At 41.8% G+C, this 13,999-nt stretch overlaps 1 protein-coding gene across 2 annotated transcripts in view; it reads left to right on the forward strand.

The window, feature by feature from the left end:
* C10H4orf19 (chromosome 10 C4orf19 homolog) overlaps nt 1–13,999 on the forward strand; it is an 88,683-nt gene that overhangs the window by 41,391 nt on the left and 33,293 nt on the right. The window contains exon 2 of one of the 2 annotated variants that reach the window (XM_047798824.1): nt 10,955–11,081. The exons of the other annotated variant lie outside the window; for it this stretch is intronic. The gene's annotated coding sequence lies outside the window, so the exon portion shown is untranslated. The remainder of the gene's footprint in view (nt 1–10,954; nt 11,082–13,999) is intronic. 2 annotated transcript variants of the gene reach the window in all.

The following is a 13,999-nucleotide window of genomic DNA, read 5'->3' on the forward strand; positions in this document are numbered from 1 at the left end:
ATGATTCATTCTAACTAGTTACATTGAATTAATTACAGGACTCCAATATAAATTTTTTTTTAAATTAAAGGAAAACAAATTCACCTGTATTCATTCATACTTTTTAAAAATCTCTCATTTCTTGGCATATTACCGAGCAGTCATTCTAGGTTTTGTTGACAAACTTTATTTTTCATTTTTTTTATTATAGTTGGTTTACAACGTTATATCAATTTCTGCTATACAAACATTTTTTGAGTATCTGCTTTGTCTGTGATGCTATAGCAGGATCTATAGGGCATAAAATCCCCTCTCTTTTCCCTGCCACTCTAGGAGAGGGAGATACCATGGCAGGAATGATCAAAATATAAGGCTGTATTCCATTTATAAAATGCCTTCGGAATTTTTAGAGGTGAGAGAATCTTTCATAAACTACTGGTAATATCAAGAAAGTGAGGAGTTACCGTCGTGGCGCAGTGTGAATCTGACTAGGAACCATGAGGTTGCGGGTTCGGTCCCTGCTCTTGCTCAGTGGGTTAACGATCTGGCGTTGCCGTGAGCTGTGGTGTAGGTTGCAGACACGGCTCGGATCCCGCGTTGCTGTGGCTCTGGCGTAGGCCGGTGGCTACAGCTCCGATTCAACCCCTAGCCTGGGAACCTCCATATGCTGCGGGAGCGGCCCATGAAATAGCAAAAAGATTTAAAAAAATTAAAAAAAAAAAAGAAAGAAAGTGAATAGTGGCATCTTTTAATTGCCAGACAGACGCTATAATTTTTTCTTCTGTTTCCTTATGAGGTGCAGCTGGCATTTGGAGCAAAGGACTTCTTGATTATGCTGGGCAAGTCTAAGCATTACAGTTTGGTTGGCCCATAAGACTTAAATACCTTGAGTGTTCCCCTCATTAAAATTAAAAAACAAGTCCCCCCATTTCCAAGTATCCCTTATGGGCCAGAAAACCAGTGGTTTCTAATATAATACTTTGAAATGGGATCTCATTTTCATTTTATAGCAAAGACCACAGAGACCCCAAGAGGTTAAAAAGCTTCTGTGCTCACATTACACTGCTCAGTGTTAGCACCTTAATTCAAAAATTAAGTCTAGGAGTTCCCGTCATGGTGCTTCGTAAACAAATCCAACTAGGAACCATGAGGTTGCGGAGTTCGATCCCTGACCTCGCTCAGAGGGTTAAGGATCTGGCGTTGCTGTGAGCTGTGGTGTAGGATGCAGACACGGCTCGGATCTGGTGTTGCTGTGGCTCTGATAGGCTGGCAGCAACAGCTGGGATTAGGCCCCTAGCCTGGGAACCTCCATGTGCCATGGGTGTGGCCCAGCCCTCAAAAGACGAAAAAAAAATTAAGTCTAATCCCAAGCCCGGCTCTACTGACCTGCTTCCAGTTGCCACAAGAGTTCTAGGAGGTTATATCAGTCAGCTCAAGCTGCCGTAACAAAAGTGTCAGAGACTAGGTGGCTTAAAAAACAGATTTATTTTCGCACAGTTGCAGAGGCTGGAAAGTCCAAGATCAAGGTCCTGGCAGGGTTTAGTGTCTGGTAAGGGCCCTGTTCCCGGCTTGCTGGTAGCTATTTTGTTGCTCTGTCCTCACATGGCCTTTCCTCAATGCAGATACACAGAGACAGAGGGAAAGAGTGCCTGCCCTGCTGTCTCTTCTTATAAGGACACCAACTCTATCAGAGCAGGACCCCACTCAGGACCTCCCTTAACCTTGATGTCTTCCTTTGAAGCTCATCTCTAAGGACAGCCAGCTGAGGGTTGGGGCTTCAACATGTGAACTTTGAGGGGACACAGACATTGTTTCATGACGGGCTGAGGACTGAGACAGTTCCTTAGGTTGGGCAATTGCCATCATGACGGTCTTTGTAGAGAAGTCTTTTGGTAGAATAGTAGGGCCGGACAGCATTTGGCAGCTGATTGAGGAATCAGTGCCAGATACAATGATGACATGTATTCTAAAGGCAGCAAAAGACAGAAAGAGGTGAGAGGGTCTGTTGAACAACCTTCAGACTCGAGAACCTGGTGATCAAAAAGTGTATACTTAGTGGCGAATCGTCAATATATCCTATTAAGTGGACTGTTTCTAACTCAAGAGATATGAATTTATTTTAAGACCTAGTAGTTAAAGTTGGCATTCATTGGATCTAGAGGAAGTGGCACTTTTGGAATCTCATTATGGATCCTATCGCTTTGAGGCCCATAATAAAAAAAATTATATTTTACAACAACACTATACAGACATGTATACATATGAAACAAAATATGTGAAATGGTATGTCCTGATTTCCATTGCTGCATAACAGACCACCACAGCACTTGGTTGCTTTAAGACAAAAACAAAAATTGCTCACAAATCTGCAAGTCAGGCAGGACCCAGCTGGGGACATTGGCTTCGCATGGCATCAGCTAAGGCAGCTCAACAGGGAATGGAGAACCCTTTCTCAAGGTGGCTCACATTGATGACAGTTTGGTACCCGCTGTCATGTGAAAGCTCAAAGTGTTGTGAGCCAGTGTTCTCTCCAGGGACTGCTTGGTTTCAAGAGCACGCATCCTGAGACGAAAAGGTGCAAGTGCATGGCATTTTTATGATCCAGCCTGGAAAACACATAATATCACTTTTGCCATATTCTATTGGCTGAACAGTCACAAAGTTCCACCCAGGTTTGTGGGAAGGAGACAAAGACCCAATGACTCAAGGGGCAGCGTGTAAAGGTTACATTGCAAGAAGAATGTGTAGAATGAGAGGTATTTATTTTGACCATCTGTAGAAAATAGTTTGCTTCACTGTGCGATCCTTGCACTATACTGCATGGTATTACACTTGTGCTATACTCTTACAAGCAGCACATTCTGATCTACTCTACTTTTTTTTTTTAACGCTGACGATCACCCACTGAGTTGTGCTAACAGTCCACAAATGGTTCACCATCACCCGTTCGAAAAATACTTTTTTTGTGTGCCATTGTCAAATGGAAACAGTAGTCAAAAAAATATTCTCTTAAACTTTGGTAAAGTGCTTTAAAGACACATATAGGGCCAATTGAAATATTTTAAAAGATTATTTTTGTTAAATATTTGAGCAAAATGAAGTTTGCCCTTTTTTGCTTTCTAATGACTGTTCATCAGAGTGAGACTTCACAATCTTCGGCTGAGCTCATTTCACAACTGACTCAAAACCTTACATACATCAGTTGGCTCAGACCAAGATAAAACCTCTGGTTATTATGACAAACCATGTTACCTCTAATTGTTTTACACATAACATCTTTTTAAAGTTATTGGTAGTACTGTGTGGAATCCAATCCTTTCATTTTTACTCATTCTTTACTTGTTCATCCAAAGAAAGTCGCTGAGTATGGACTCAAGGTTCTTGTGACAAGATCTCTGATTAAGTACACACAGGGTACTGTGGAGGCCAGAGGAAGAGTTTGTTGAAGAGACAGAATTTGGGGCCAACCTGTGGAGTTAGAATCTTCATCGTAATAAGATGCCCAGGAGATTCTTGAGCACCTTCAAGTTTGAGAAGTACTGGTGTGAATCAGTGTTTGGACTATGCAGCCTATCAGTAAAAAAATTGGCAACAGCAATATATTTATACATACGTATGTTTGTATAATATACATATATCACTATGCTAATATTTTATAAACAAGACTATACACAAGTAGACATTTTTTAAAAGATGAGATAAACAAATATCAGTAGGAGTTGTAATGTTTTTCTCCCAGGCCCCAGTGTTTGATCTGTAACTTCCAGAGGTACGAGCACCCCATCTGGGGGCCCAGTGGCCTAAGTCACACCAGGTATTCAGGTGGCTCAGTCCTAAGCCCCACTGGCCAGACACCCATGAACACTCACATGGCACACTGTGGTGGAATGAAGTATCAGGAATTTAAAATCCTTTCCCATCATCAGAAGCAAATGTTTGTTGGAATTCCCATCGTGGCACAGCAGAAATGAATCTGACTAGGAACCATGAGGTTGCGGGTTTGATCCCTGGTCTTGCTCAGTGGGTTAAGGATCTGGTGTTGCTGTGAGCTGTGGTATAGGTCACAGATGTGGCTCAGATCTGGCATTGCTGTGGTGTAGGCCGGCAGCTGTAGCTCTGATGCATTCGACCCCTAGCCTGGGAACCTCCATATACCGCAAGTGCAGCCCAAAAAGCCAAAAGAAAAAAAAAAAGCAAATGTTTGTTGACATAGCCAGTAGATCATTAAATTTAGGCTTCTTAGGAATTAGTGACAGATTTTAAGAAGCAGTATTAGCCAGTGTTGGCTGTAAAAATGAGTAAATACATATCTGCCTTCAAAATGATAAATTGGCATAAACTTTTAATAGGATATAGTTTTTAAATGACCCAGAGCTTCCAGTTCTAAGGATTATACTATAACCATTAAAAATTCCAAAGTGTATATATTTTGACCTGGAAATATTCATAATATAATTTTAAGTGAAGTAGAAAAAAGGCTATAGGTAATTACACGTTCATGATGGCTGTCTTTGAATGGTTTCCATTCTCTTTTTGCTCCAGCTGTATTTTCTAATTCTTCTGCAATGACCATGGATGATTTAGGTCATAAAGCAGTAATCAAGATACCAGCTACTATGTCTAAAATAGATAAGCAACAAGAATATATTGTACAGCACAGGGAATTGTAACCATTATCTCATAATAATTTTTAATGGAGTATAATCTCTAAAGATACTGAGTCACGGTGCTGTATTCCTGAAGCTAGTATAATACTGTAAATCAATTATTACTTTAATTTTTTAAAAAAAATGCACGCTAACTAGTAGTGACTTCACTGATAGACCTTTAGCCTGTGTGTTTAATGGCACGAAGCATGTCTATTCTTCATAGAGTTATTGGAGTTTGTCAGTCTTCAGATAAGACAGTCTTAGTCCATTTGGATTAGTGTAACACAGTACCATAGCCTGGGGGTCTTATAAACAGCAGGAATTTATTTTTCGCACTTCCAAAGGCTGACAAGGCTAAGATCAAGGTGCCAGGAGATTCAGTGTCTGGTGAGGGCCCACTTCTTGGTTGACAGATGGCTGTCTTTTCCCTGCGTCCTCACCTGGCGGAAAGCCAGAGGGAGCTCTCAGGAAGAAACACTAGTCTTCTATAAAGGGCGCTCGTCCCATTCGTAAGGGCTCTACCCTTACAATCCAATCACCTCCCAAAGGTCCACCTCCTAGGACCATCACATTAAGGCTTAGGGCAACACAAACATCCAGTCCATAGCACTTCCCTCACAGCTGAATTAGCACTTACATTTCAAAATGAGCAAGTGTACCAAATGAAGTATAAAATGGGTTCCGTCCTGAAAATATTTTGCTTGCATTGGCTTGTCTTTATCATGAGACTAATTGAGAACAGGAAATGCACTCTTTTTTTTTAATAATGATTTTTATTTTTTCCATTATAGCTGGTTTACACTGTTCTGTCAATTTTCTACTGAACAGCAAGGTGACCCAGTTATACATACATGTAAGGAAGTGCATTCTTAATGTATTAGCTATCCATTGCTGCATAACAAGTTTCCCCAAAATTCAGTGGTTTAAAACCACAGTACACATCATCTCTGACAGTTTCTGAGGGTTGTGAATTTGAGTGGCCCAGTTGGGCCTTTCTGGCCTGGGGTGTCTCATAAGGTTGCAGTAAGATGTCGCCTGCAGCGTCAGTCGCTGAGGCTTGACAGGTGCTAGAAGACAGACTTCCAAGGTGGCTCACGTAGGTTCCTCCCCACAGGGCCTCTCTACTGTGTGCGTGTCCTCACAGCAGGGCAGCTGGCTCCCCTCAGAGTGAGCCACTTGAGAGACCATTATCGACATAGGTATGCCTTTCCTAACCAGACCTTGGCAATCACTCATCGTCATGTCCGCCATGTTGTATTGGACACCCAGGCCAGCCTTGATTCAGTGTAGGAAGGAGATCACACAAGGATGTGATGCCAGGAGGTGAGGATCCTGGGGAGCAGGTGGAAGGCTGGCTACCACACCTAAAAGCACTCTGCGATAGCTTCTCATCTTTTACTGCTTGGAAAGCAAGGAGTTGTTCAACGGAATGAAGGTTGAGTAGCTACATACCCTTCTCTGAAGTGTATCCAAGGCACATGACTGAGGTGATATTGAGAGAGGCCAAAGCAGTAATCAGTCACCCATGGAGAGCCCAGGAAGAGCGAATGGTTCCAGAAAGGGGAGGGGGGCAGGATCCAGGTACTAGAAGAGAAAGGGAAGGGAAGGGAAAGGCCTCTCTGATGATTCAAGGCATCCAGATTTAAGTCGGAGCAACTATAGGCACTGAGTTTACAATTCCAAAACATGTGCCATCCAAAGAAACTTAAAACAGGACAATAGGGAGAAAGAGGTTATCCATTTCAATGCTACAAACTTTATTTCCTCTAGGATAGGAAAAGGATGGCAACGGGACTCATTCAGAGGAGGGACACTAACAGTGAATGAGCAGCTGATGGGGCTCTGTATATAAGGGTTCTAAATTTCATAGTAACGCTGGGAGGTTGGTATTGTTACCCTCATTTAATGGGAGTAAAATTAAACATAGAGGATTTACAGTCAGTGATGTAACCAGTCAGTAAGGGCCAAAATTGCACTTAACTTTAAAATAGCTCTCTCCAGGAGTTCCCATCATGGCTTAGCAGAAACTAATCTGACTAACATCCATGAGGACGCAGGTTCGATCCCTGGTCTTGCTCAGTAGGTTAAAGATCTGGTGTTGCCGGGAGCTATAGTGTAGGTCTCAGACACAGCTTGAATCTGGTGTTGCTGTGGCTGTGGTGTAGGCCAGCAGCTGCAGCTCTGATTGGACCCCTAGCCTGGAAACTTCCATATGCTACAGGTACCAAAAAAAAAAAAAAAAAAAAGCTCTTTCCAGCATCTAAAAAGCAAACTAGGAGTTTCCTTTGTGGCGCAGTGGTAGCAAACCCATCTAGTATCCATGAGAACACGGGTTCAATCCCTGGCCCTGCTCAGTGGGTTATGGATCCAGCATTGCCATGAGCTGTGTAGGTTGCAGACAAGGCTTGGAGCACAGCTCTGATATGACCCCTAGCCTGGGAACTTCCATGTGCCATGGGTGTGGCCCTAAAAAGGCAAAAATAAATAGCAAACTAAATTGCATCCAGCTTAGGTAACAGTAGCCCCAGGAAAGTTTGAGGTGGGTGAGAATTAGCTACTCCCAGCATCACCGCTGCTGGGATGAAATGAAAGCAAGTCCCAGACTGGATTGTCCACATAAATTTTTTATCTTTTTGTCTTTTTGCCTTTTTTCCCTTTTCTAGGGCTGCTTCCCATGGCATATGGATGTTCCCAGGCTAGGGGTCTAATCGGAGCCATAGCCACATAAATTTTTTAAACCACATTTGTTAGCAAGCAGGCACAAAACAGTACAGCAAATCTGCTTTGTAAATTTGAAATTCCAATCCTCTATCCTTCTAAACTCTCCTACCACCACTCTGCAGAAAAGATCCTTGAGTCGAATCTGACTATAGTCCCTACATAGGATTCCGTTACTCTGCTGTCAGCGTCAGGCACCGGAAACCATGTCATCCAGTGGCAGGTCCCAGGACCAGAATCCAGCTTCCTGCAGCACACTTAAGGGTGTAGACTAGATTCTATTCCTGTTCCTACCAGGCCAAGGACCCTATCTGCATACCTTGAACCCCACGAGCAGTATCTTTTTCCTGGTAAATACACCACTAACTTCACCAATGAAAACCCATTTATGCCATTCACTAATTCCTATCTGAATCGATGGACAGCTGGAGTTGCATCTGATGACCCATTTTCTCTGTGATCTTCCTGACTGGGTGCTAGTTGATCACCCTGAAGTGTAAATGTCCCCTCAATTTTAATAAACACTTATATGGTTCTGTTTACAGTGAAGTGAAGTAAAATAAATAATGACACTAAAGTAAATGGGACGTGTAAATTCCTAACCCAGGGAGTGGATGTGGACAGAGCTAAGTTGACGGCTGGCAGCTACCATACGGACTTCAGGACCGTATTGTCTTATGTTTAGTTATCAGATTGCTTCCCGTATTGGATTTGGCTTCTTCTTCTTTTTTTTTTTTTTTTTTGTCTTTTTAGAGCTGAACCTGCGGCATATGGAGTTTCCCAGGCTAGGGGTCCAACCGGAGCTGTAGCTGCTGGCCTACACCAGAGCCACAGCAACGCAGGATCCGAGCCTCATCTGCTCAAATGCCGGATCTGTAACCACTGAGCAAGGCCAGGGATCGAACCGCAACCCCATGGTTCCTAGTTGGATTCATTTCTGCTGTGCCATGATGGGAACTCCAGATTTGGCTTCTTAGAATATAAAATCCTTGGACAGAGTGAGTCACATTTTAATTTTTCCACCATGGCTATCATAGTTCTAGATTCATATAGGTACATAGAGGTGTAATAGATAACCTTTTAATTATTAAAACTTAGCAGCAACAGCTTACCAAATATTGGGGCCTGTGGATTCTGTATTTGTGTCAAAGTTCTGAAGGGTTTCAGTGGACTAAAATCCTAATGACATTAAAGAAGTACTTAGCTCACTTGAGATGATTTAGGGCAATTTGCAGTGAGTGATGGGAAAAGGATACATTTTATATAGTATTTTTATTTAAATGTCAATTCACAGCCTTGGCGTTAACATATATTAAGCTTCTTCAGAAGTTTATGCATGAAGGATGAATCATAATATACAAATATAAATGGTGATATCTGTCTTCATTCAGAATTCTTTAAATTATGTTTGTCCATTTCTACTGAATGTAATGACATCCAGCATCAAATCCAGGAGAGTGAGCATGAGGTCTGTTTTGATTCCAGGTACTGCTTGAATATTAATGGCTGCAAAGCCCTGTACTAGTTGAAGGACTTTGACAAAAGGGACCTCATGCTTTCATTCATGGCCTGAGCAAGGGGAGCACACAGCTCCTTCTCTTGCATGGTGTAATCACCGCACCCCGGCAGCAGTTAGTGCTGCGTGTTTGGTTTTGTTGAGCAATAGCTGATCAGCCTCACAGCCAACCTGCAGCCACACCCCAGCCAAGAGGGCCCAGGCCCGGGGTTTCTCTTTGGCTTTTAACCATTGCATCAACTGTATAAAGCTCCAAGAACCTGTTAGGGTTTTAGCCCTGGAATGTAAGCTTTCAGGGCTCTTCTCTGGGGAAAAGAAAAGAACTAGCAGAACCACCCCAGGTCTGATGAGGTCAAAAGCCTGGTGAGGAAAAAAAAAAAAAAAGCTTCAGAAAAAAATACTAACAAGCAAAATAAAACACCCCAGTTTCTCCTGCAGTTGCCCAGAGAGGAAGAAGCCCACACTGATTCCCCACAGTGTTGTTGGCAGGAAATCTGCCCACTGCAGGCTGGCGAAGGAAGGGCTCTAGGATTTGGTAGAAAGACTGAACCTATAAATTTCCTTTGCATTCTGTCCAAATTTACATTAAATGAGATAGCAGTGAGTATTCAAATTTAAAGACACTACAGTTTTTATTTGTTTGTTTGTTTTGTTTTTTGTCCTTTTAGGGCCGAACCCGCAGCGTATGGAGGTGTCCAGGCTACGGGGTCTAATCAGGGCTACAGCTGCCGGCCTACACCACAGCCACAGCAACACCAGATCCAAGCCACCTCTGCAACCTACACCACAGCTCATGGCAACGCTGGATCCTTAACCCACTGAGCAAGGCCAGGGATCAAACCCACAACCTCATGGTTCCTAGTCAGATTTGTTTCTGCTGCACCACGAGGGCAACTCCAAAGATGCTACAGTTCAAGGAACTGTCCTCATGAACAGGTCTAGCCCTAAAATATGTTATGTAAACTCCATCAGGGGAGAAAAATTGTCTTCTTTGATTGAGCTTAAGTTTGCATGCACACATACTCATCACTCTTACTTTAAAAAATTCAACTTAGTCCGGTTCAGTACTCATAGTTTGATATTTTAATTATGACAACTAGTCACATTTGCTTTATCATAATTTCTGTGGGTTTTTTTTTTTCAATTTAGAATGTTTCCTATCCAGGAACCTAGCTTGAGTCTTTATGAAATATGATGGTATTGCAGTTTCCTGGTGGCCTAGCCATTAAGGATTCAGCATTGTCACCGCTGTGGCTCGGGACAGTCCCTGGCCAAGGAACTTCCGCATGCCATGGGTGCAACCAAAGGGAAAAAAAAAAAAAACCTGATGATATAGCAGCTATAATTGAAATCTCTGCATTTGAGTGATGTTAAATTTAACACTATATGTATCAAGTACCTAATCTTATACCTAAAAAGTTTCTAGGCTAAATTCTGTGATTTACGCAGAAACACATCAAATTGTCTTCAATAATGTGGGGTATGGATCTGGATACTTTACATTATAGCCTTTTTTTTTTTTAGAATTTCTAGCTTTGAAACTCATGTATTTCTTCCTTTGTATCTTCTCCTTAACTATGTGGTCACATATTACTGATGCTGTAATTAATTATCTTATATCTTAAGGTTAAGCTGTCTCCCAGTAGCTCTGGGAATCCCTTCTGTGCTTGAATGCTTAGTATTTGCTGAAATTGCCCTTGGCTTAACAGGTTAATCCCTGGTGCCCACGAAATCCAGAATGAAGAATAGGGGAGTTCCCATTGTGGCTCAGCGGTAATGAGCCCAACTAGTATCTAAAAGGACACAGGTTTGATTCCTGGCTTCACTCAGCAGGTTAAGAATCCGGTGTTGCCCTGAGCTGCGGTGTAGGTTGCAAAAGCAGCTTGGATCTGGCATGGCTGAGGCTGTGGCTGTGGCTGGTAGCTGCAGACCAGCCTAGGTACTTCCATATGCCACAAGTGTGGCCCTAAAAAGCAAAAAAAAAAAAAAAAAAAAAAGAATAGGGTTTCTAAATGCATATAAAATAAATGACAGGTAAGGTGTTAGGATCTCTAACTTCCTTGTGACTTGATCTGCTCCATAACTATCACAGGTGGGCTGTTCATTTTATTCTTGGAAGAAAATAGTGTATCCAGGATGGGGAAACTATGCAATCAGTTCAGCCTGTTTACCTGCCCATTTGGAAGACAGAAGGAAGCTGGCTCCTTCATCCTGGGGAAGTAAGTAAACCCCCTACGAGTAAAACCTGAGTTGATTTCAAGTGGAGGAAGAATGCCGTGTGCTGTGTGTGTGCCAGACACTCTCCATGGACTAAAACCTTTAATTCATTTAATGCAAGCCTGTGAGATAGGTATTATTACTCCTATTCCATATATTTGAAAAGGTAATATAAGCCTTTTTAGGTATTACAAGTATTTTTTTAATATCTGCTTTAAGAAAAAAAAAAGAAAGTAAAGGCTCTAAAGAGGCTTGGAATCCAGTAATGATAGATCTTCTAGGGAAGCATATTTTTGAAAATATCAAACACTCTTGAAAAGGTTTTGTCACTCATCTGAACAGGATGCTGTGCCCCAGGTGACCGTTTTCTGTGCTGATTTCATAAGGAGACAGTTAACCTCTAGCCTATGATTTTGACATATTTACTGTTAGAAGTCACCCTCTAGGTCTATGTTAAAATCCTCCAATTACAGGTTTCCCTTTTTTTTTTTTTGTATTTCCTGAGAAGAGATGAAATAGGGGTTTGGGGGAGCCGGGTAGCGATCTTTCACATGCTCCAGAAACCTGATTGTGACTTGGCTTGTTCTCAGAACTCACTCGTCTTTCAGTCACATTAGAAAAATGCTTCTCGGAGCTCCTGTTGTGGCCCAGTAGGTTAAGTACCTGATGTTGTCTCTGTGAGGATGCAGGTTCTGTCCCTGACCTCCCTTAGTGGGTTAAAGATCTGCTGTTGCGGTGCCTGTCGCGTAGGCCTCAGCTGCAGTTCCGATTCAACCCCTAGCCTGCAGATGCAGTGTTTTAAAGGAAGAAAGAAAAGTGCTTTTCTTTTAGAGAGGAAGCAACTGTCCTGACTGGTCCATGTGTATCCAGAAAAGGCATCTTTTACAGTGACTCTGCCACCATCTTAATGATAAACACTTGGTTGTATTGGAAGCATTTTTTAAGGACCTTTGTATGCCTTCTCTCTAATCTTTATAATCGCCCTAGAAATAGCATCATCCCCATTGCACAGGTGAGGAAACCGAGCACTGCCTCAGAGTCACATGACTGTGCTAAAGTCCTTTCCTCTCCCCCAAATGTTAATACTGTACGGGAACCTCCTGCCAGACAGTCCCACCCCTGGAGATTGATTAACCGACTGCAGGGGAAGTTGGGCCTTAGGGTCACTGCTAATTGAAGGTTAGTGGTGCATGGCTCAGGGAAAACCGTCTGACAAATGCATTTGCCCTTTGGGCTCGGAACCTTGTGCTGGAGCCGCCGGCACGAGCAGCGGAATTTGGAACTTCAGAAATGTTGTGTGGTGATACGAAAAGTTACATTCTATTAAAGTATAATTAAAAGCAAGGTTAAGAAATATTCAAAACTCATCAACTCCTTAATTATGTTGCTGTGTTCTCTGTTCTTGAGGGTATTTACATCTATCGTATCTGTGGTAGAAACGCTGTGCAATGGTGTGAAACCATACATCTCTTTCCAGCTTTGGGTTCGGGGACCTAACATTGGTAGCTTGAAATCAGCCGTGACAAGACCCTTTGCACCATGGAAAGTGGCAAATGCTATAAACCTTGGGTTCAATTTAATGTTTGGTTGCTTGACAACCCTCAAGAAGATGGTGAAGAAAATTATTCAAAGTATATTCAATGTAATGCAAATTAAATGTGAAAGTTTGCTGAGGCTGTGGCTGTCCCACGAGGACAACACAGAACATTCCTGGAGAAAATTTCCTTCTAGGACTCAAAAACTGTTGTCTGATTCAGCAGAGAATTTCCTCAAGTCATTAACCACCAAGTAAAATTGCAAGATATATGTCCCTTGTGTCACTGTCATCTAACCTGTTAACTCAAATGAAAATATCAACAAACATTCCCATCGGATCCATACTTACTTGTCAGTGACAACCATAGGTTGACTATAGCTAAAAGAGTTTGGCAAAACTCAGTTAAAGCATTCTTTGAAAGTCAGTTGTCCCTATGTTATAAAAAGAAAGTATTGGGGTTTTTTATTATTATTACTTATAAACTGTGTGCTACACATGCTTCATTTATAATAAACATTTTTTTCTGTAGAACCAGTTGTTAAACGTTGCCAGCATACCACTGCCTGTGGGGTATAATTGGTCTACAAATTTTGCACCTGCCAGAACCGAGGAGCAAAATTTATGCTTTCCCTCAAAGCATTGGCACCATCTTGAACATAGTTGAAATAAGTACGCAACTGTTTATGCTGTTGTTAAAAAAGAAACGCTAAAAAGCATGCCAGCTTCTTCTGGTGTGAAATTTTCTTCATTAGTCCACCAGCCAGAGGGAATACTGTCAAGAAATCTTCAAACTATCCCAAAGCAAGTTACAGATAAGTGTCTTCTCATGCATTTTGTTGCAGTGGGTACAAGTACCCTTTTTTGGTAATGAAGAATACAGGATCCTTTTCCAGCTATCTCTGGCTTATGCAGTAAAATTTTCTTCCCCCAAAGACAGTAAGTCAATACACTTTACATGCTAGGGTATCAGGCTAAGAAAACATTAAAGATTGAAAATTTGGGAATTTAAGCCAGTCTCATATTTACTTAGTTGAGTGAATTAAAAGTAGTCAAGTGCTTATCAATTTCTGGTTTTGTTTTACTTCTACCCTTTGCCACTCTCTAGAAACAATCTAGAAATATATGGATTGTCATGCATGTTTTTATATGCTCAGTTACTTAAATCTACTTGAATTGGGTTTGGACTCCTTCCACAAACTGGGTTTCCATGTTGCACTCCACACCCTGGAAGGTGGGTCTCTCTGCAGATTTTAGCTTGTAATAAGCACATTTCCTTGGACCAAACCTTTTTTATTTTCTTCAAGCAAACTTTTTTTTTTTTTTTTTGCTTTTTAGGGATGCATTTGCAGCATATGGAAGTTCCCAGTCTAGGGTTCAAATCGA

The sequence above is a fragment of the Phacochoerus africanus genome, chromosome 10, assembly GCF_016906955.1.
Source record: "Phacochoerus africanus isolate WHEZ1 chromosome 10, ROS_Pafr_v1, whole genome shotgun sequence".
In the NCBI taxonomy this organism is placed as follows: domain Eukaryota; kingdom Metazoa; phylum Chordata; class Mammalia; order Artiodactyla; family Suidae; genus Phacochoerus; species Phacochoerus africanus.